Source organism: Numenius arquata, chromosome W (genome assembly GCF_964106895.1).
Source record: "Numenius arquata chromosome W, bNumArq3.hap1.1, whole genome shotgun sequence".
NCBI lineage: Eukaryota > Metazoa > Chordata > Aves > Charadriiformes > Scolopacidae > Numenius > Numenius arquata.
The window spans coordinates 33,229,447-33,251,774 of record NC_133615.1 but is presented as its reverse complement, the minus strand read 5'-3'; the positions used below and the strand labels follow the sequence as shown (position 1 = coordinate 33,251,774).

Genomic DNA, 22,328 nt, shown 5'->3' with positions numbered 1-22,328 from the left:
TCCTATGGAAAACACGGAAAACTGGTTCATGGATGGAAGCAGCTATGTCCTAAGCGGTAAAAAGCATGCCGGATATGGCATTACCACCAGTCAGGAAGTAACAGAGTCAGGGCCTTTGCCCATGAATACCTTGGCACAGAAGGCAGAAATAATTGACAGACTCGAAATACGCCTTTGGAGTCATACATGCTCATGGAGCAATCTGGAAGGAGAGAGGATTATTGAACTCACAGGGCAAAAAACATCAAGCATGCAGAGGAGATTCTGAAACTGCTGGAGGCAGTCTAACTCCCTGAGAAAGTGGCGGTCATGCACATTAAGGCACACCAGAAAGCAAACTCGGAGTTGGAAAGAGGAAATGAGCTGGCGGACAGAGAGGCAAAACAGGTAGCCAAAGCAAAGGTAAAAACAGAAGGGGCTTTCATCCCTGACGGTGAACTTCCCTAGAAGGTAAGCCAGAATATACCAAGGAAGATCAGAAGCTTATCACAGATCTAGAAGGGTCATATAACGAAGAGGGGTGGGCTCTCACCCCACAAGGGAAACTAATCGTTCCCTCTTATCTAGTATGGTCTCTGATAAGGGAAGAACATAGAAAGAGGCATTGGGGGGCAGAGGCACTATATAAACAACTAATTAGAGAAATTGTAGCTAGAAATTTATACACCACTGTGAGACAAGTGACTCAGCAGTGCGATCTTTGCCTCCAGACCAATCCCAAAAATACCCCCAAACCAGAAATGGGCCAAATTGGGAAGGGCAACGGGCCTGGGCAACAATGGCAGCAGAACCCCCAAGAAAAGGGGGGTATCGATATTTATTAGTATTAACTGATACCTTTTCAGATTGGCCAGAATGGACATTGCTCGAATTTAGCAACAGTCAAGGGTACTACACCAAGTATCTCAAGATGATGCTTTACTTGGTTTTTCCGATCTTTGGAAAAATTAGCCTCGTGGCTGCCTGACTTTGCTTGGTTGAAGCAGTTGTTTGTATTATTAATTACAATGATAGTCTTAGGGATTGCAATTTGCACTTTACTTAGATGCTTTATGTGCTGTGCAAAAAGAACCACAAGTGATTACGAACTTTGGAAGAAGCATCAGCTTTGACAAAAAGTCGAGTCAGGAAAATATTTTAAGAAATGCTTAGAGAAAGAAAACATGCTGTAGGAATAAGTAAAAGAATTTACTAATCTCTTAGAAAAGGGGGGATTGATAAGGGGAAATAACACTCAAGGGTTAATAGCAGGGCCATTGCTTGGCTTAAACTGTGTATCTATAGCCTAAAGCCATTGCCAAGGTGTTTAGGCAAAGAAAGGATGTGTTGAAACCATAAAGTGGTCACATCACCTCGATGGGAGATAAGGGAACAATTGGTATTCTCAGTTGTCCTGACAGAGTGATCATCTGGTTTCCCAACCCCGTGGCCTGGAGCAACACATTAACATTAAAAGCGAGAGGTAGAGGTACACAGCGAGGAAGACATGCGGCCTTCATCCCCGAGACCCCAGCCCACGACCACCCGGAGACACTGCGCATGTGCAGCTGGGAGGAGTTAAAGGCAGAGACTATGGAAATGATTTCTCGGAACTCATTGTAATAAAGACCGCCTTTTCGGGGAAAGGTTATGGATATGTATAGGCGCTCCTTAAATATGTAAGATCTGATTGTATAAATCCTAAGCTAACTGCCGCGGTGGGTGCGCGCGATTTTGGTGGGGCGACCCCCGTGCTGCCCGGCGCCGAATAAACATACCTACTTTACAACCTCACAGGTTGTGGAGTCTGCTTTCCGCACGTCAGCAGCCTCGATCTCCAGACACAAGACTTGTTTCTGACGATCTCATAGCAGAGCCGCCAGAGCAAACAATTATTGCCACAGATTTTGTTAGAATCATTCCCTTGTGTGACAAATGGGAAAAAGGACTTCACTGAGAGGTTCAAATTAACAATTTATTTGGACTTCACTCACAGGTCCAATACGCCACTATTGCAGGTTCTATGGGTACAATGGCAAATACACTATTGCAATTTAAAAGCAATTCGCAGAATACACTACTGCAACCTACAAGTGATCCCGAAAAGTAACAATACAAACCACAAGTGCGCTAGATATTAATAGCTTAAAAGAGTGCACTAATCACGATCTTAATAGCATGCCATATACCATTCGTATGTTTCTTAATCACCCTCTCTCTCAGGTAAGGTCGCTCAGTCCCTGGGAAGTTACCCTGTACAGTGTCCTGGACAAGGGGGGGGATGAATCTCCTACAGGCCAGCTGTCTCATTGGAAGACTCCCCCTTTTTCTCCCCAAACCTTGCGGTTTATATTTCCTGATTCGGTGGGAGTGCAGGATTATGCCTGAGTGGATTACACTATCTGGGATATTTACCTCTGGTGGTGTGATGGCTCCTTAGTTTCTGTTGCTGATTTTGTGATGTCTAGCACACAAAGTCACGGGAATAGTGGTGGGATGGGAATCAGGGCATTTTGTTTGTTAAGGGAGTTTGTTAAAGCTCCATTTGGTTTTGGTTCTTATTGTGATGCAATCTTGAGACAACCCCGGGCTGAGTCATTTTTGCAGCTCCCCCCAAGTTATCTCTGCATAGACAAGGTAAGGCGGAGACAAAGCTGAGTCAGATGACAACTCGCTGCATCTCACCTTTTGTGCTCTGAAACTGGTTTGGCTGGGTGCTCCCATACACCTTGTTATTCAGCATCCAGAGAATAAAATCATGACTCTAAAGCAGCACAAGGACTGAACAGATGCTCCCCCTCCTGCTTTGTCTTCCAGGGGTGCAGCTCCATCACCAAAAGGACAGAGCCCTCTTTCTCTCCCTGTCCTCATTTATAGCATCCGGTCCCTCCTGGTTCTGCCTCACTGCGAGCAGGGAGCGCAGTTGCTAGTGGCAGATATAAACTTGGTTGATTTCTCTTTTCTCACAGCTGCATGCAGACACAGACTGACTGCTTTACCTCAAAGTTACTTTTCCAAATACAAAATCACCAATGCTATTTATATAGAGGCTTTTAGTTTTCATTAGAACTAGCTCAGAGCATGAGCTATCCCTGAGCATTGTTAAAATCTAGGAAAGATCTGACTATGTAGCAGATACAGTTGACCTCAAATGGGAGTGCATTTGTGTCATGGTTTAACTCCAGGCAGCAGCTAGGACTATGCAGCTGCTCGCTCAACTCTCCCCCTCTCCCTCCAGAAGGGTAGGAAGGAGAGGGAGAAAAGGAGGGGAAAGGAAAAAAAAACACTCCTGGGTTAAGATAAAGAAAGTTTAACAGAACAATAATAGAAAAGGAAAAATAACAATAATAATAATAATAGTGATAAGATAGGGATAAGAGTGTCTTCACAAAGAGGTGATAAAATACGGATAAGAGTGTCTCCACAAACAGGGAAGTTAACTGAAATTACAGGAGTGAGATAGCCAAAAGAATAGGAGAGTTAATTGAAGCTGAAGGACTGAGAGAACCAAAAAATAGGGGAAGTAACTGAAAATGCAAAAGTTAGACTTGACAGAATCACAGAATCTTCATGGTTGGAAGGGACCTTTGAGATCATAGAGTCCAACCACAAAACCAAGAAAAAAACCACCCACAACCACACACCCACCCACCCACAAACAGACACAAACCAACAATCTCGGGCACTAAAGCATGTCCTGAAGGGCCACGTCTACATGTTTCTTAAATACCTCCAGGGATGGCGACTCCACCACCTCCCTGGGCAGGCTGTTCCAGTGCCTGACCACTCTCTCAATAAAGTAATTCTTCCTAATATCTAATCTAATCCTCCCCTGCCCCAACTTCAGACCATTTCCTCTGGTCCTGTCATTATTCCCTTGGGAGAAGAGGCCAACACCCACCTCTCTACAACCTCCTTTCAGGCAGTTGTAGAGGGCAATGAGGTCTCCCCTCAGCCTCCTCTTCTCCAAACTAAACATGCCCAGTTCCCTCAGCCTCTCCTCATATGACTTGTTCTCTAGACCCCTCACCAGTACCCCTCTCCTCTGGACACGCTCCAGCAGCAAAATGTCCCTCTTGTAGTGAGGGGCCCAGAACTGAACATGGTACTTGAGGTGAGGCCTCGCTAGTGCCAAGTACAGAGGCACCATCACTTCCCTAGTCCTGCTGGCCACGCTATTCCTGATACAGGCCAGGATGCCGTTGGCCTTCTTGTCCACCTGGGCACACTGCTGGCTCATGTTAAGCCGGCTGTCCACCAACACCCCCAGGTCCTTTTCTGCTGGGCAGCTTTCCAGCCACTCTTCCCCAAGCCTGTAGCGTTGCCTGGGGTTGTTGTGACCGAAATGCAGGACCCAGCACTTGGCCTTATTAAACCTCATCCCATTGGCCTTGGCCCATTGATCCAACCTGTACAGATCCCTCTGTAGAGCCTTCCGACCCTCAAGCAGATCAACACTCCCACCTAGTTTGGTGTCATCTGCAAACTTACTGAGGGTGCACTCAATCCCCTCATCCAGATCATCAATAAAGATATTAAACAAGACTGGCCCCAAAACTGAGCCCTGAGGGACACCACTGGTGACCAGCCGCCAACAAGATTTCACCCCATTAATTACAACTCTCTGGGCACGGCCATCCAGCCAGTTTTTTAACCAGTGAAGAGTACACTTGTCTATGCCATGATTCGCCAGCTTCTCCAGGAGGACGCTGTGGGGGACGGTGTCAAAGGCCTTACCAAAATCCAGGTAGACAACGTCCACAGCCTTCCCCGCATTGAGAAGGTGGGTCACATGGTCATAGAAAGAGATCAAGTTGGTTAAGCAGGACGTCCCTTTCATAAACCCATGCTAGCTGGCCCTGATCTCTCGGCTGCCCTGCACTTGCCGTGATGATCCTCTCCATGATCTTTCCTGGTATCGAGGTCAGGCTGACAGGCCTATAGTTTTCCGGATCCTCCTTCCGGCCCTTCTTGTAGATGGGCGTCACATTGACCACCTTCCAGGCATCTGGTACCTCTCCTGTTGACCAGGATTGTTGATAGATAATGGAGAGAGGCTTGGTGAGCTCTCCCGCCAGCTCCCTGTGTACCCTTGGGTGAATCCCATCCGGCCCCATAGACTTATGCATGTCCAGGTGCATAAGCAAATCATTAACTACTTCCTCCTGGACTATTATATGTAATGATATATATACAATTTATATAATTATAAAACTGCAAAAGTTAAACTTTTATGTAATAGGTGGATCAAGAAGTCTGTACCTTCCAAGTACCTCAGCCAATGGGGAAAGGAAGAGGGTTACATGAGGCCCGGGAATTAGGATAAAATGGAGGCTGCGTCCTCCAGAAAACTGAGAGACCCCCCAGGGGAATGTCCCAGTGGACTCTCCCTTTATTCAAATAAAGTCTTTGCAGGTCTCCTCTGTCTCCTTTGTGAACATTGACCTCTGGCCACGGGATTTTCTGCACAACAGTAAAAGAATATACAAGATAAGGTAATACAACACAAGTCACTCACCATGGGGTGAATTGGTTGCTGTCATGGTTTTGGATAGATAGGCCAATCAGAATGACAGATGGCCCCTCCCTCCCCCCTCTAAAAAAGAGAGGAGAGGAAGAGATAAAGAGATTTATGAGTTTAGAAAAAGAATTAAACTAATGAAAATATTAATAAATAATGAAATAAGAAATAATAATAAGAAAAAAAATGTAAAAAGTATACAGTATATACAAAACCGTATCAAGCTCCCAGGATGACAATCACATCACCAGCAGGCACAGGGAAAAGTCCCAGACTGGACTCAGCGACAGATGGGAGCTGGATTCTGGATCTGGAGTCAGGAATGCTCAGATCAGGATCAGAGGCAGACGAACAGACAGGGTCCTCCTCGGACGTCGGCCATTGAAGAAAGAGAGTTGACCCTCTGATCCCTCAGCTTTTATACTGAGCACGATGCAGATGGGATGGAATACCCTGTTGGTCAGTTTTGGGTCACCTGTCCTGTCCACGCTTCCCTGCACATGTGACCCCTCTACACTTTTCCGCTTCCGACCCTCCAACAGGGCAAATAACAGATTTACCTGACCTTGGTTGTTATAGCAATAAGTATAAGCAAGAGCCTCTCTGCATACCATTCCTTGGTATTATCAGGTCTTATCACTGTGAGAGTGAACAGTTTCTGAACAATATGCTGTTTATTTCAGAGTTTAGTTAGTTAGAAGAGGCCCAGCTAAAAAGTAAAATTACTGAACAGATAATTGGTTCTGTTTTACCTCAAACCAGGACAGTAACAATTAGAGGAAATATCCTGTCTTTGGTTTTTTGTTGATAAGGAAAGCATATTCATATTTTTTTTTTATGTAAGTGTCATTTTGTTTGGAGTGAGGCATTTGGCTCTTAAGAAATGCAAACATGGCATTGCACATGGCATTGTTTTTAAGTATATGAAAGTATTTAAAATAAGCTACAGTAATGCATATTAGCTATATGTGTCTTCCTATCGCTGGAATGTTGGTTTTATATGATAAATTGAAAGTATAAAAGTATTTATGTTTTGATGGATTGCTAAAAACACTTGTAATGAAGGTGAACTACATTTAACACTGTATATGCAAGCATCTAATGGTGAACAGTCTTGTTTGAAATGTATTTTTTGTTGCAGAGTAGAGTCTTGGTCTTCTCTCATCATGCTTTTCTTAACAGTCATCGTTTTTGTTGTGATCCTGGATTTCTATGTGGAGTCCATATGCTCTGTCAAGATGGAAGCTTCCAAGTGTACTTGATGTGGATCCTTTCTTATTTTCGTTAGTGCACTGTTTTTTAGCAACTTTTGGACACATCCAATAACAGACCAGCTTTGAGCTATGAACAAGCCACCACACCATGAAAGCACAGAGCACATTCTTTCTGGAGAAGTGGTAGTGAGTGCTGTCTTCTTCATTTTATGTATGTATTCTTATTTATCTTTTAATAAATCAATTTTCTGTGTGACTGGGAAGCCAATCAGAAAATGGATGTGTGCAAAATTCATTTGGATGAGCTTTTATAGATTCATTTGAATAAAAAGAGCCTGTAACTTTGTGCTCTTTTACTGTCTACAAAAAAAAAAGACTGTAATAGATCTGTTCTGTTGTGGAAGTGATGATCTAATCTTACATAGCAATGAAATCTAATGATAAAACCTCAAGATGAAATTGACAATCACTTTGCTGCCTGCAAATTTCATGTAAGCATTGATTGCTGATAAAACACATTATAAAATAGTTGTGAGGCTTAGAAACAGCAACAAAAACCTCAGTAGTTTCCTTGTAGCTGCCAATACTCTGTCCTCTCCCACCAGGAAAGGGCAGAAAGGCACCATTTTTGGCTTTTCCCCTGAAAGCACTCCTCTCTGTAACTTCATGGGTGATGCATTACAGCAGAGCTCTCAGTCGTTACCCCGGTTTATTAAGGAATCACTGAAACAAATCTGAAACAAATCCCTGAGGAGCATGATTCTAGGCAGATCTTCTAATTCTTGTGCCTAAATCTGGTAAGTGCATGTTTTTTTTTCAAACCAAATCATAGTAGTATATACATAGTACAGTAAAAAGAGTTATTCTTTAAAAGGTTCACATCATTGTTTTTAAAGTGACATTTGATACAGTAGTTTCATTAAAGGGAATGTTAAAATAGAAGATTCTTATGCTAATCTTACAGTAAGTGACAGGTCAGTTTGATTTGTTCTCACAGTGCAGCACTGGTTCTATGTATAACTATTATATCAGTAAGTAAATACTTGTATAATGATTGGAACAGTAGGGTCCCATTCAAGATTGAGGTATCTCAACATTACCAGAAGATAAGCCTAATGTCTTCAAGGATGGGGCCAACAAAATACTAAGAGTGGGATTGAGTAATGTAATTTTGGAGTAGGCTGGTTTTATTTCTAGCTTCTCTCTATCTCAAATAGGAAAAGATCATGCAGTAAGCAAGATTGATAGAACATCATTTGCGAAGATTTCTCTTCGTTCTTTGGCAATTACCCAAGAAAATAGGGGGAGAAACTTGAAGTATCCACGATAATTTTAAGAAATTCCATTATGGAATCTAAAAGAAAAAAAGCTTATAGGCAGACCAATTAATAAAGAACAGTAAATTGTACAGGGGAAATGTATATATTAAAAATGTTTCTTTGTATACCCTTCTCAAAACTAATTCCTAAGATTTAAACAGTCAACTAGGTTAAGTTAGCCTATGCCCTGCATCAAAACCACTTCCATTAAGAAAAAAAGATGGGATATTGCCATAGGAGATTCTCTCCTGAGGGGAACAGAAGGCCCAATAAGCCAACCAGATCCACTTCTTTGGGAAATCTGCTGCCTCCTTGGAGCTCGGGTTAAAGATGTTACAAGAAAACTTCCTACCCTGGTACAGCCCTCAGATTATTATCCATTATTGCTTTTTCATGTTAGCAGTGATGAAGTTGCAATAAGAAGTCCAAGGGCAATCAAAAGGGCCTTGGGACAACTGGTTAAGGGTTCAGGAGCACAAGTAGCGTTTTCCTCTATCCTTTCAGTTGCAGGGAATGATGAGGGAAGAAACAGGAAGACCCAGCTAATCAATACCTGGCTCTGAGACTGGTGTCACTGGCAGAATTTGGGGTTTTTTGATCATGGGTCAATCCATATGACACCAGGCCTGCTAGCGACAGATGGGGTATACCTTTCTCAAAGGGGGAAAAGGATCTTTGCACAAGAGTTAGCAGGCCTCATTGAAAGAGCTTTAAACTAGATTTGAAGGGGGAAAATGATAAAACCAGGCTCGCTAGTGATAAGCCATAGGGCAGCACACCAACGTTTGAGGGATGGTGTGCTAGCAAGGCCCTTCAGTCTGCTCCATGATGTGCTGAGTGCACTGGAGCACATTTGACATGTCTCTGTACTAACGCATGCAGCATGAGGAATAAACAAGAGGAGCTAGAAGCTTTGGCCCAGTCCCAGAGCTACGACAACATTGGCACAAGCGAAACCTGGTGGGATGAGTCCTGTGACTGGTGTACCATGATGGATGGTTATAGGTTCTTCAGGAGGGATAGGCAGGGCAAGCAAGGAAGGGGGGGTGGCGCTGTTTGTAAGGGAGGGGTTGTATTGTATTGTGCTTGTAGTTGATGACACGGTTGAGAGCCTCTGGGTAAGGATTAAGGGGAAAGCAAATAAAGCGGATGTTGTTATGAGAGTCTACTATTGACCACCCAGCCAGGATGACGACACCAACAAATTATTCTATAAGGAATTAAGGGATATCTCTAAATCAGCTGCCCTTGTCATTATGGGTGATTTTTAACTTCCCAGACATCAACAGCACATCATACAGTGGACACAAACAGGTCCAGGAAATTCCTGAAGCATGTTGAAGATAACATTTTGGTGCAGGTACTAAGGGAGCCAACTAGGAAAGGTGTCATGCTAGACTTACTGCTTGTAAACAGAGAGGGACTCATGGGCAAAGTGGTGATTGGTGGCTGTCTTGGTCACAGTGACCATGAAGTGGTTGAGTTTCAAATCATTGGCAATAGGAGAAAAACTGCCAGCAAAACTTTGGCCCTGGATATGGGGAGAGCAGACTTTGGGATGCTGAAGGAGCTAGTTAGTAAGGTCCCCTGGGAATCTACTTTGGAACGTATTGGGGTCCAGGAATGCTGGTCACTTTTTAAGAGCCATCTCTTAAGAGAGCAGGAGCAGTCAATTCCAAAGTGTCAGAAGTCAAGCAAGCAGGGCAGAAGGCCGGCTTGGATGAGCAGGGATTGCCTTCTAGAACTTAGGCAGAAAAGGAAAGTGTATGGACATTGGAAGCAAGGACAGGCAACACAGGAGGACTACAGAGATACTGTTTGCCACTGTAGGGAGAAAATTTGTGCGGCCAAAGCTTGATTAGAGTTCAAGCTGGCCAGCACTGTGAAGGACAGCAAAAAGTGCTTTTTAAAAATATATTGTGGGAAAGTAACAGAAGATTGGTGAGGAGGATTGTAAATATGCTCAAGTGACTCGCACCTGGGGTGCTGGGAAACACATATATCACACAAATTGTTGTTCAGTCTTGTGTGCTTGCGAGTAGAACATCTGCACTTAGATAACGTAAGTCTGCGATGGACTCAGGGACATCTTATCTAGCCGCTTGAGATTCCTGCCCTGTTGTTGAAGATCAAAGCACAGTGGGAAAAATATGTCTGCTTGAACCCTTGAAATACCAGCAAGAGCAGGGAGTCTGTGCTCTCTCACTCTCTCACTAACAAAGACTCTGGCTAACAAGGACTCTCGCTAACCAGGACTCTCGCTCACTCCACAGTGCCTGCATCCCCTGCTTGCATGTCTCTGCCCGGGTGTTGCTTCGGAGAGTCTCGGATTCATGAGGTATCAAGATTAAACTTATTCTTTGCCTTTCATCTGTGGTTTTGTGGTTGTTCCTGTGTCCTGCCTGCATCAGCTCACACATGTTAACAGCAAAAGGAGATAACATCGGCCCATTACTTGATGAGGTCCGTCACCTCACAAATAGGGACGTAGACAAAGGGGAGATATTTAATGCTTTCTTCACCTCTGCCTTTAACGCCAATGATGGCCCCTGGGGCCCCTGGTGTTGGAAGACCATTACTGGGGGAATGATAAACTCCCAGCCGACCCTGAACTTGTTTGAGACTTGCTGCTCCAGCTGAATGCACAGAAATCTTTGGGGCCTGATGGGATTCATCCCAGGGTACTGAAAGAGCTGGCCGATGTTATCATGGGACCTCTCCATTATTTTTCAGTGGTCTTGGGAATCTGTAGAGGTTCCAGTCAACTGGAAGCTGGCAAATGTCCCAATTTTCAAGATGGGTAAGAAGGAACACCCTGGTAATTACAGGCCTGTCAGTCTCACTTCGGTGACTGGTAAAATTATGGAGAAGGTTATTCTGGGAGTTACTGAAAAACACTTGAGAGACAATGCAGTCATTGATCATAGCCAACGCGGGTTAACGAGGGGATAGTCCTGCTTAACCTACCATCCCAGCTCCTTGTGAAAATTAACCCTATCCCCGCTGCAACCAGGACAATGTGGTGGGTTTGGATTTTAGAAAAGGTTTTGATACTGTCTCTCACAGTATACTTCTGGACAAAATTTCCAGCATACAGCTAGACAAGTCCATAATACGACAGGTGAACGGGTAGGGCTCAAAGGGTTATAGTAAATGGGGTTACATCAGGCTGGTGGCCAGTCACCAGTGGGGATCCCCAGGGCTCAATTTTAGGGCCAGCGCTCTTCAATCTTTTTATAAATGATCTGGATACAGGAGTAGAATGTACATTAAGTAAGTTTGCTGGTGATACTGAATTAGGAGAAGTTATGGACCTCAAAGGCATAGAGGCCTTACGGAGAGATCTGGATAGACTAGAGAGCTGGGCAATCACCAACCATATGAAATTTAACAAGAATAAGTGCCAGATTCTGCACCTGGGATGGGGTAATCCTGGTTATGCATATAAATTGGGGGACGAGAGGCTGGAAAGCAGCCCCACAGAAAGAGATCACAGAATCATAGAATCATGGAATGGTTTGGGTTGGAAGGGACCTTAAAGACCATCGAGTTCCAACCCTCCTGCCATGGGCAGGGACACCTCCCACTAGAGCAGGTTGATCAAAGCCCCATCCAGTTTGGCCTTGAACACCTCCAGGGATGGGGCATCCACAACTTCTCTGGGCAACCTGTTCCAGTGTCTCGCCACCCTCACAGTAAAGAATTTCTTCCTAATATCTAATCTAAATCTCCCCTCGTTCAGTTTAAAACCATTATCCCTTGTCCTACCACTACACTCCCTGATAAAGAGTCCCTCCCCATCTCTCCTGTAAGACCCTTTAGGTACTGGAAGACCATTATAAGGTCTCCCCGGAGCTTTCTCTTCTCCAGGCTGAACAACCCCAATTCTCTCAGCCTGTTTTCATAGGAGAGGTGCTCCATTCCTCTGATCATCTTCGTGGCCCTCCGCTGGACCCTCTCCAACAGGTCCATGTCCTTCCTGTGTTGAGGACTCCAGAGCTGGATGCAGTACTCCAGGTGGGGTCACATGAGAGCAAAGTAGAGGGGCAGAATCACCTCCCTCGACCTGCTGGCCACACTTCTCTTGATGCAGCCCAGGATATGGTTGGCTTTCTGAGCTGCCAGCATGCATTGCCAATTCATGTTGAGCTTCTCGTCCACCAACACTCCCAAGTCCTTCTCCTCAGGGCTGCTCTCCAGCCATTCTCTGCCCAACCTGTATTTATGCTTGGGATTGACATGTCCCATGTGCAGGACCTTGCACTTGGCTTGGTTGAACTTCATGAGGTTCACACGGGCCCACCTCTCAAGCCTGTCCAGGTCCCTCTGGATGGCATTCCTTCCCTCCAGCGTGGCAAGTGCACCACACAGCTTGGTGTCATCAGCAAACTTGCTGAGGGTGCACTCTATCCCACTGTCCATGTCTCTGAAAAAGATGTTAAACAGCACTGGTCCTAGTACTGACCCCTGAGGAACACCACTCGTCACTGGCTTCCACTTGGACATTGAGCCATTGACCGCAACCCTTTGAGTGCGGCCATTCAGCCAGTTCCTTATCCACCATGTGGTCCATCCATCAAATCCATGTCTCTCCAGTTTAGAGACCAGAATGTCATGTGGGACAGTGTCCAATGCTTTGCATAAGTCCAGGTAGATGATGTCTGTTGCTCTCCCCTTATCTACCAGTGTGGTGGCAATATCGTAAAAGGCCACCAAATTTGTCAGGCATGACTTGCCCTTGGTAAAGCCATGTTGGCTGTCACCAATCACCTCCTTATTTTCCATGTGCCTTAGCAGCGATTCCAGGAGGCTCTGCTCCATGATCTTGCCAGGCACAGAGGTGAGGATGACCGGCCTGTAGTTCCCCAGGTCTTCCTTTTTTTCCTTTTTGAAAATGGGGGTTATGTTTCACCTTTTCCAGTCAGCAGGAACTTCATCGGACTGCCACGACTGTTCTAATATAATGGAAAGTGGTTTGGCAATCTGGGGGTTTGGGTTGATGGCAAGTTGAATATGAGTCAACAGTGTGCCCTGGCAGCCAAAAGGGCAAATGGGTCCTGGGGTGCATCAAGCACAATATAGCTAGCCAGTTGAGGTAGGTGATTGTCCCCCTCTACACTGCACTAGCGTGGCCCCACCTTGAGTACTGTGTAGTTTTGAGCACCTCAGTATAAGAAGGACATCAAACTATTAGTGTGTCCAGAGGAGGCCGACCAAGATGGTGAAAGATCTTGAGGACAAGACTTAAAAGGAGCAGCTGAGGGCACTTGGCTTATTCAGCTTGCAGAAGAGAAGGATGAGGGGTGACATTATCACAGTCTACAACTTCCTCAAGAGGGGCAGCAGAGGGGGAGGTGCTGATGTCCTCTCTCTGGTGACCAGCAATAGGACATGTGGAAATGGAATGAAGCTGCATCAGGGGAAGTTCAGATATGACATTAGGAAAAGGTTCTTCACTGAGATGGTGGTTGGTCACTGGAACAGGCTCCCCAGGGAAATGGTCACAGCACCAAGTCTGTCAGTGTTCAAGGCATGTCTGGATGATGCTCTTAGTCATGGCTTAGTGTTAGGTAGTCCTGTGAGGAGCAGGGAGTTGGACTCGATGATCCTTATGGGTCCCTTCCAACTTGAGATATTCTATGAACTAATATGTGAAGAAAATTTTTACAGAACAGATGTATAGACAGCATTGCTTTTGCACTACTAATACATCAGATCAGAGATGTTACCATTGTTTAATGACAAAATGCTTAAAATTTTGTCTGTACAACATTAATTTAAAATTCTAAATGAAAACTTAAATTTACCCCTATAGAGGGTTGTTTTCTTAGGTTTCTTAGGCTTTTGGGAAAGTCGGTTCAAAAATGTCTCTTCATAGACTTGGAATGTATCACTTAAGTTTGTTTTGTTGGAGAAGAGAGAAAATGATGTAGAAATACTTTGAACAATACCCTTGAAAACTAGCAAGCGTCCTATGAAAAGTTTCCTGCTAGCTACCAAGACATTTGTGGGAAAGTAATGGAAGATTAGCGAGGAGGACTGTGAACACGCTCAAGTGACTCACACGTGGGGTACTGGAAAACACATATATCACACTAGTTGTTGTTTAGTTTTGTGTGCTCAACAAGTAGAACATCTGCACTTGGATAACACAGGCCTGGGATGGACTCAGGGGCACCTTATCGAACACGCCTGAGATTCCTGCCCTGCTGTTGAAGAGATCAAAGCACAGTGGAAAACTCTGCCTGCCAGAATCCTTGAAATATAGGCCCAAACAGCAAGTGGGAGCTCTCTCGTTCTCTCACTCCCTTGCTAACAAGGACTCTCTCGAGCTCCACAGTGCCTGCAGCCTCTGCTTGCATGCCTCTGCCTAGGTGTATGGGAGCACCCAGCCAAACCAGTTTCAGAGCACAAAAGGTGAGATGCAGCGAGTTGTCATCTGACTCAGCTTTGTCTCCGCCTTACCTTGTCTATGCAGAGATAACTTGGGGGGAGCTGCAAAAATGACTCAGCCCGGGGTTGTCTCAAGATTGCATCACAATAAGAACCAAAACCAAATGGAGCTTTAACAAACTCCCTTAACAAACAAAATGCCCTGATTCCCATCCCACCACTATTCCCGTGACTTTGTGTGCTAGACATCACAAAATCAGCAACAGAAACTAAGGAGCCATCACACCACCAGAGGTAAATATCCCAGATAGTGTAATCCACTCAGGCATAATCCTGCACTCCCACCGAATCAGGAAATATAAACCGCAAGGTTTGGGGAGAAAAAGGGGGAGTCTTCCAATGAGACAGCTGGCCTGTAGGAGATTCGTCCCCCCCTTGTCCAGGACACTGTACAGGGTAACTTCCCAGGGACTGAGCGACCTTACCCGAGATAGAGGGTAAGTGATTAAGAAACATATGTATGGTATTTGGCATGCTTTAAGATCATGATTAGTGCACTCTTCTAAGCTATTAATATCTAGCATGCTTGTAGTTTGTGTTGGTACTTTTCAGGATCACTTGTAGGTTGTAATAGTGTATTCTGTGAATTGCTTTTTAAATTGCAGTAGTGCATTATCCTTTGTATCCATAGAACTTGCAATAGTATCCTATTCGACCTGTGAGTGAAGTCCAAATAAATTGTTAATTTGAACTTCTCAGTGAAATCTTTTTCTCTCCACCACACCCTTGTCCTGTCACTGGGCACCACTAAGAGCCTGACCCCATCCTCTTGATACCCGCCCTTTAGATATTTATAAGCATTGATAAGATCTCCTCTCAGTCTTCTCTTCTCCAGGCTAAACAGACCCAGATCTCGCAGCCTTTCCTCATAAGTGAGATGCTCCATTCCCTTGATCATCTTTGTAGCCCTCTGCTGGACTCTCTCCAGTAGTTCCCTGTCCTTCTTGAACCGAGGGGCCCAGAACTGGACACATTACTCCAGATGCGGCCTCACCAGGGCAGAGTAGAGGGGGAGGATGACCTCCCTCAACCTGCTGGCCATACTCTTCCTGATGCACCCCAGGATGCTATTGGCCTCCTTGGCCACAAGGACACATTGTGATACCATGTCAGCAAAATAGGAATTCTCTAAGACTCAATTTGGAGTTTTAGAAAGCAGGCATTCTTTATTGCAGCGCTGGGTGCACAGGGGATCACTCCTCCTAGTGTGCGCGCTGAGTTGTTCAACTACAAAGGTTATATACGCTCAGAATATATGTATTCATTAGATTTCCGAGCAATTATTAACAAATTCATACTATTTCCTGGAACTCATTTATATATGTAAATGTCCTTGACGCATGTGCATTTATGTCCATTGGTGGTCTTTCAGGGTCCTCTGGTGGTCGTCGATAGTCTTCCTCACTGTGATAAGGGGAACTAACACTCAAGGGTTAATAGCAGGGCCATTGCTTGGCTTAAACTGTGTATCTATAGCCTTAAGCCATTGCCAAGGTGTTTAGGCAAAGAAAGGATGTGTTGAAACCATAAAGTGGTCACATCGGCCTCGCTGGGAGATAAGGGAACAATTGGTATTCAAAGAAGGAACCCAGTTGTCCTGACAGAGCGATCATCTGGTTTCCCAGTTCTGTGGCCTGGAGCAGCACATTAACATTAAAGGTGAGAGGTATGGTACACAGCGAGGAAGACATACGGCCTTCATCCCCGAGACCCCAGCCCACGACCACCAGGAGGCACCGCGCATGCGCAGCTGGGAGGAGTTAAAGGCGGAGACTATGGAAATGATTTCTCGTAACTCATTGTAATAAAGACCGCCTTTTCAGGGAAAGGTCATGGATATGTATAGGCGCTCCTTAAATATGTAAAGTGTGATTGTATAAATCCTAAGCTAACTGCCGCGGTGGGTGCGCACGATTGTGGTGGGGCGACCCCCCGTGCTGCCCGGCGCCGAATAAACATACCTACTTTACAACCTCACAGGTTGTGGAGTCTGCTTTCCGCCCGTCAACTGTGTCCGCTATCTCTTGCTTGGTTTCACACCTCTTGTTTATACCGAAAATAGCTTATTCTTCCTTATCTACTGTACTCAAGAATACAATGTCTCAAGACTTCCTTTTATCTACATAGCAAATGTTTAACTTATCTGCTCACAAAGCATTTCAACTTGGCTACATTGTTTCAGTAAGGAGGGAACCATACGTCCTTTTGGACTTGGTATCAATTGCTTGCTCATGGTCAACTTGTTGTCCACCAGAACTCCCAGGTCTCTCTCTACCAAGCCGCTTTCCTGCAGGTCAGCCCCTAATCTGTACTGATGCATGGAGTTATTCCTCCTTAGGTGCAGCACCGTACACTTGCCCTTGTTGAATTTCATTAGGTTCCTCACCGCCCAACTCTCTAGCCTGTCCAAGTCTCGCTCTATGGCAGCACAACCTTCTGGTGCGTCAACCGCTCCTCCCAGTTTTGTATCATCAGCAAACTTGCTGAGGGTACACGCTGTCCCCTCATCCAGGTCATTGATGAGTAAGACTGGGCCCAGTACTGACCCCTGGGGAACACTGCTAGCTACAGGCCTCCAACTGGGCTCTGTGCCGCTCATCGCAACCCTCTGAGCTCTGCCACTCAGCCAGGTCTCAGTTCACCTCACTGTCTACTCATCTAACCCACACTTCCTCAGTTTCCTAATGAGGATGTTACTGGACACAGTGTCAAAAGCTTTGCTGAAGTTGAGGTAGACAACGTCCACTGCTCTCCCCTCATCTATCCAACCAGTCATTCCATGATAGAAGGCTATCAGATTGGTCAAGCGTGATTTCCCCTTGGTGAATCCATGTTGACCACTCCCAATGACCTTTTTTTCTTCTACATGCTTAGAGATGACACCCAGGATGAGCTGTCCTCCTTTCCAGGGATGGAGGTGAGGCTGACTGGCCTGTAGTTTCCTGGGTCCTCCTTCTTGCCCTTTTTGAAGACTGGAGTGACATTAGCTTTCCCCCAGTCCTCAGACACCTCTCCTGTTCTCCATGACTTTTCAAAGATGATGGAGAACGGCTTTGCAATAACATCCGCCAGCTCCCTCAGCACTCGCAGGTACATCCCATCAGGGCCCATGGATTTGTGGGCGTCAAGTTTGCTTAAATGATCTCTAACCGGATCCTCCTCGATCGAGGGAGAGTCTTCCTTTCTCTAGGCTCTCTCTCCTACCTCCAGGGTCTGGGATTCATGAGGGACAGTTTTAGCAGTGAAGACCAAAGCAAAGGTGGCATTCAGTAACTCCGCCTTCTCTGCATCCTATGTCACCAGGGCACCCACCTCATTCAGCAGCAGGCCCACATTTTCCCTAGTCTTCCTTTTTTCTACTGATGTACTTGAAGAAGCCCTTCTTATTGTCCTTGACATCCCTTGCCAGGTTTAATTCCAAGTGGGCCTTAGCCTTCCTCCTTGCATCCCTACAAACTCTGACAGTGTTCCTATACTTCTCCCAAGTGGTCAGTCCTTTTTGCCACATTCTATAAACTTCCTTCTTCCATCTGAGTTTTTCCAGAAGCTCCCTGTTCATCCATGCAGGTCTCCTGCCTCCTTTGCCTGATTTCTTGCTCCTAGGGATACACCGATCTTGAGCTTGGAGGAAGTGGTGCTTAAATATTAACCAGCTCTCTTGCACCCCTCTTACTTCTAGAGACTTAGCCCATGGGATTCTTCCTTTGAAGAGGCCAGAGTTAGCTCTCCTGAAGTCCAGAGTTGTAATTCTTTTTGCCCTGGTTCTTCCATGCAGGATCCATCTCATGGTCACTGCCGCCAAGGCCACCCCCAACCTTCACATCCCCAACTAGTCCTTCTTTGTTTGAGTTATGGTTTGAGAAAACCCATAACAATTTATTGTTGTTTAGACAATTATTCTATCACCCGATTACCCCTCCACACCCGGAAAGAGGAATCGGGGAACACAAAGAAGCACGAGGGTTGAAATATAATTAACGATAATACTAAAGAACCAGGATTAATCCCGATACTGATATAAGATATACAAGGATTATACTCAGCCAATTCTATCAGCAGGAAGCTGTGCACTCCCAGCAGTGGACAGCAAATGTCGGACACAGTGAGCACAACGGCTTTGGAAGGAAAGGAAGGACTCAGGGGTCCATCACCGGGGCAAGGAGTTCTCTGGACTGCCGCCATCAAAGGAGACAGAGAACTATGCAGCAAACTTTTCTAATTTATATTGAATGTGACATTCATGGTATGAAATGATTCTGTTGGCCAGCCTGGGTCAAGTGCCCAGGTCTCGCTCCTCCTCATCCCTGCACCTGGCAAGGCTCGAAAACACTAAGACCTTGAATCCCACAGAGCCTGGCTGGCTATAAAGTAATGAAACAAAAATCCTAGACTCAATAGCCAATGTGACTATTAAGCAGGTATTCTTTATTGCAGCGCTGGGGTCACACTGGGATTTTCCTCAAAGTGCTCCCACCCAGTGAAGGTTTCAAAAGGGTTTATATTTGCAAAAGATTTGCATATTCATAGTTTTTCCACAAAACGATTAACATAAGCACGCCTATTCTAAGAAACATTATCCTAAACACGCCTCTGATTACATAATTAATTTATGAGTTATTTCACAGACTTTGCTGCCATCTATTGTCCTCTGTTAGTAATTGCAGGCACTCTGGTGGTCATTTACTTCATCAGGTGGTTGTATCCTCTTCTTCATTAGTTGTCCTCTAGATGAACCCGGGTCAGCCTGTACCTCATTCTTGAAGACTTGGCAGCCTTTACTGTCCGAGACTGGTTTCTTCTGCTTTGGTGGTTATACTCCTCTATTGCATTCCTGGTTTCTTATACACAAGGTTACTTCACAGTTTATGTTTCTTACTTAGATAACACTTTGCAGAACAAGGCCATTTCTTAAGATTAGTTAAGTAAGTACAATTTGTAAGACACTATTATCACTAGGCCCCCTATCAGTAAATATTTTCATGAATTCAGACACTAGAGTCTTCTAAAAGTGCAGTTTTCCCAAGCATTAGAAGAAAAGTTAGTCCTGTGTCACTCAACCCAGGACAAGCACAACTCAGCACATGGTCCAGCAGAGCACCTCTCCTCGTTGGTTCCTCCACCACCTGTGTTGAGAAGTTATCAATCATCAACACTCTGCAGAAACCTCTGGGACTGCGTGCCTGGCTGTGTTGCCTTTCCAGCAAATGTCAGGGTGGTTGAAGTCCCCCATGAGAATCAGGGCCTGTGACTGTGAGGCTATTTCCAGCTGTCTGTAGAAGGTCTCATCAACTTCCTTTTCCTGATCTGGTGTTCTGTAGTAAACACCCACAACAGTGTCTCCCAAATTAGCCTGCCCCTTAATTCTTACCCATAAGCTCTCAATGTGTTCTTTGTCCACCCCTAGGCAGAGCTCACTACATTCCAGTTGCTCTCTTGCATAGAGAGCGACTCCACCACCATGCCCCGCTGGCCTGTCTTTCCTAAAAAGGACATAGCCATCCATGACAGCATTCCAGTCATATGTGACCTATCCCCCCACATCTCTGTAATTGCAATGAGATCACGGCCCTGCGACCGCACACAGATTGCTAGTTCCTCCTCTTTATTCCCCATGCTGCGTGCATTGGTGTACAGGCACTTCAGAGAGGCAGTAGAGCATGCAGGTTTCCCTGGAGGGGAGCAAGAGGATCCATCACAGCCACCCACACCCTTGAGGTGGTTGGCCTTGTGGATCTCATCTTGGGAGTCAGCTAAGGAACGTTTGTCACTGCTGTGGTTGGTCTGGCTTATTTCCCAGTTGGTTTGAGCTTTGCCACCCTGGACCCCACCCCCCAAGTCCTTCAGGTTACAGCCCACCTCACCAAGTTGGCCAGCCTGCTGCCAAAGATTCCCTTGTCTCTTCTAGACAGGTGGATCCCATCCCTCTCTAACAGGCCATAATCATCAAAGTATGCCCCATTGTCATAAAAGCCAAAACCCTCATGATGGCACCAGCCATGTAGCCAGGAGTTGATATGCATTATCCACCCATTTCTGGCTGCTCCCTTTCTTCTAACCGGTAAAATGGAGGATAAGGTGACTTGGGCACCAATTTTCTTCACTTGCACTCCCAGGGCTTTATAGTCTTCCTTGATTCTGCCCAGGTTCTGGCTTGCAGTGTCATTCATGCCCACATTAAAGAGTAATAGTGCATAGTAGTCCGTGTTCTTGACAATTTGTGGCACCCTGTCAGCAACATCTTGAACCTTAGCTCCTGTGAGGCAGCATTTCACATGCTTTTTGATTATTCTGCATTAGAGATGGGGGTTTTTGTAGCTCCGATGACAAGATGGAAAGCAACTTGCATATTTTCCTATGGGTATGTATATTAGGTTGTTTAAGGACTATCTGAAAATGATTCTACTTATTTTCAAAATGTTCTGCTATAAAGATATGTTCAGGATGTTTTAATGGTGCATGCTTCTGTAGGTTTTTTGCTATGTCTCTTCTCTGTTCCATTTGTTTTCATGCTATTTCCCTCTTACCCAAGCCAAAAAGTGTCTGAAATATAATTTTCATTTCTCTCTTGAAAAAAAAACTTTATCACTGTGAATATTATTTAGAAATTGCCTCACTCTATATATGTATGTATGTCAAACAAAAATATATGTTGAAAGTCAATATTTATACGAGGATTTCACTCCTGCTAACATAATCAAAATTTGTATGGTTAAACTGCATAGCAGTTTAGAGCCCTAAATGTGCAGTATATATTAAAAAAATATTTACATTATTATAGCTTTTTACTATTGGTGTATGGAAATTTGCAAACCAGCTACCTGTTGGTCAGAAATAAATAACCCAGAAATTAAGGCATGATTTTTGCTTTGATTTTTTTCTTCTTCAATACCACAATCAATGCTATATTAAATGTATTATAACTCTATTTATTATAACTTTGAAATTTGTTCAGCATACCTGTTCTTCACTCTCAAAAGTACATATACTTGCTTTCAAGTATGGATGTGTAGAAGTTCTCTCTGGATTTATTAATGGTCTCTCTCTGATGGTAATTGCTTTGTCTTCATGGAATCAATGGCCAGATTGGTAGATCCTCCAGACATAGATACAAATACGATAGCTGTAAGTTTTGTCACACTGTTTGAATGTTGTTTTGCAGTTAATGGTTCATTTGTGTTCATCTTAATTAAAAAAAAAAGTTAAGGAGACTAAAGTTGCATACTCAAGAGATCTAAACTGCCCCTTGGCTTTTAACATATAATTCTAATTTTAAAAACCAAACCACATCTAGTTTTAAAATATGAAAATATATAGGGGTGAATATAATTTAATTATAAAAGTTAAATTGAAGTTTTTTTCAAAGATGTTACAGCTCTACTCTCTTTAGATAATGGTCTTTCTACAATAAAAGAAACTAAGGAAGTCATCTGTACAAGACTAAAATTGGTTATGCTGCTATGTATACCAGTGTAAATTATTACAGCTTTTGTACTAGTCTCTGAGAAATTTCAAAAATCAGCCATAATTCATAATATTATGCTGAATGTGTTACTATGGCATTAACCATCATGAAGCTATGAGTAGATAGATAATCTAACTGCATCTGTGTCTCACTACCTTCCACAGCCTCTTCAGAGGCTCCCCACTTAAATTTTCAGGCTTCCATCCCTTTCTTCCAAAATGCAATAGTTTGTTTTCTTCAAACTAAATTTTTTATTATAAATTCTGCAAGTCCAAGCCTTCATTTATCATGTTTCCAGCTTCACTTATTTTCTTTCCCTCACGCACATGAATTTGTGCTTTCCTGCTCTCTTCAGTAACAAAGAAAGATTTTAATGTAGG

At 44.4% G+C, this 22,328-nt stretch overlaps 1 pseudogene; it reads left to right on the top strand.

Annotated features, from left to right (window-relative positions):
• The window catches only part of LOC141476592 (proton-coupled zinc antiporter SLC30A5-like), a 98,151-nt pseudogene that overhangs the window by 60,853 nt on the left and 14,970 nt on the right, over positions 1–22,328 (top strand).